General features: G+C 45.9%; 1 protein-coding gene across 1 annotated transcript in view; it reads right to left on the reverse strand.

The window, feature by feature from the left end:
- The window catches only part of ECT2L (epithelial cell transforming 2 like), a 68,981-nt gene that overhangs the window by 40,624 nt on the left and 26,501 nt on the right, over positions 1-1,856 (reverse strand). The window lies entirely within an intron of this gene.

The raw sequence follows: 1,856 nt of genomic DNA on the forward strand, positions 1-1,856 counted from the left end.
GCCTAAGAGAGCTAGTTGTACTTAAAAGAATCCTTACTGAGGACACAGGAACAAACCATCCAAATGTGCAGAAAGACTAGCAAGTATGGCAGAAGACCAGCTTGGCTTACAGGGAACTCTTCAGTGATATAAAACACAAAAAAGGAAGCTCATAAGAAGTGGAAACATGGACAAACAACTAGGGAGGAGTATATGAGTATTGCTCAGGTATGCATGAATAAAATTAGGAAGGCCAAAATGCAACTGGAGTTGCAGCTAGCAAGGGATGTGATGGGTAACAAAAAGGGTTTCTACAAGTATGTCAGCAACAAGAGGAAGACCAGGGAAAGTGTGGGTCCCTAACTGAATGGGGGAGGCAACTTAGTGACAGAGGATGCACAAAAGGCTGAAATATTCAATGCTTTTTTACCTCAGTCTTCACAAGCAGGGTCAGCTCCCAGACTACTGCACCTAGCAGCACAGTTTGAGGAGCAGGTGGGAAGCCAACACTAGCAAAAGAACAGGTTAGGGACTATTTTAAAAAGCTGGATATGTACAAGTCAATGGAACTGGATGCAGTGCACCTGAGGGTGCTGAGGGAGTTGGCTGATGTGATTGCAGGGCTATTGGCCATCATCTTTGAAAACTCATGAAGATTGGGGAGGTCCTAAACAATTGGAAAAGGACAAATATAATGCCCATCTTTAAGAAAGGGGAAAAGGGAGGTTCAGGGAACTATAGACCAGTCACCCTCACCTCAGTCCCAAGAAAAAACATGGAGCAGATCTTTAAGGAATCTATTTCTAAGCACTTGGAGGAGAAGGTGGTGCTCAGGGACAGTTAGCATGGATTTACCAAGGGCAAGTCCTGCCTGAACAACCTTCCTTCTTTGACAAGATGACTGGCTCTGTGAATGTGGGGAAAAGCAGCTGACATGATATACCTTGACTTTAGCAAAGCTTTTGATACGGTCTCCTACAACATTCTCACAGGCAAGCTAAGAAAGTATGGGTTGTATGAATGGACTGGAAGGTGGATAAAAAACAGGCTGGATTGTCAGGCTCAGAGAGTAGTAAGCAGTGGCTCAATGTCTAGTTGGCAGCTGGTCTCAAGTGGAGTGCCCCAGCGGTCAGTCCTGCGCCAGTTTTGTTCACTAGCTTCATCAATGACCTGGAAGATGGCATAGAGTGCACCCTCAGCAAATTTGCAGAGGACACCAAGCTGGGGGGGAATAATAGATAAGCTGGAGGGTAGGACTAGAGTTCAGAGAGACCTCAACAAATTGAATGACTGGATCAAAAGAAATCTCATTAAATGCAATAAGGACAAATGCAAAGCCATGTACTTAGGACAGAACAATCCTAAACACCAGGACATACAGGTATTGGCTGACTAAGCAGCAGCTCAGGACCCTCAGGTTACAGTGGAACCACAGTGCAGAAAAGGAGCCTCAGGTTACAGTGGACATTAAGCTGAATATGAGCCAACAATGTGTCTTTGTTGCGAAAAAGGCTAACAACATACTGGGCTGCATTAGTAGGATTGTTTCCAAAAGATTGAGGGAAGTGATTTTTCACCCTAATTCAGCACTGGGGAGGCCATATCTGGAGTATTGTGTCCAGTTTTGGGCCCTCCAAAAGGTTGTGGATAAAGGATGTGAACAAATTGGACGGTCCAGTGGAAGGCAATGAAAATAGTTCCAAAGAGGTGATACTTCCCCTCTATCGGGCGCTGGTCAGACTGCAGTTGGAATACTGCGTGCAATTCTGGGCACCGCACTTCAAGAGGGATGCGGATAACCTGGAGAGGGTCCAGAGAAGGGCCACTCGTATGGTCAAGGGCCTGCAGACCAAGCCCTACGAGGAGAGACTAGCGAA

This window comes from Alligator sinensis, unplaced genomic scaffold (genome assembly GCF_000455745.1).
Source record: "Alligator sinensis unplaced genomic scaffold, ASM45574v1 scaffold542_1, whole genome shotgun sequence".
NCBI classification, from domain to species: domain Eukaryota; kingdom Metazoa; phylum Chordata; order Crocodylia; family Alligatoridae; genus Alligator; species Alligator sinensis.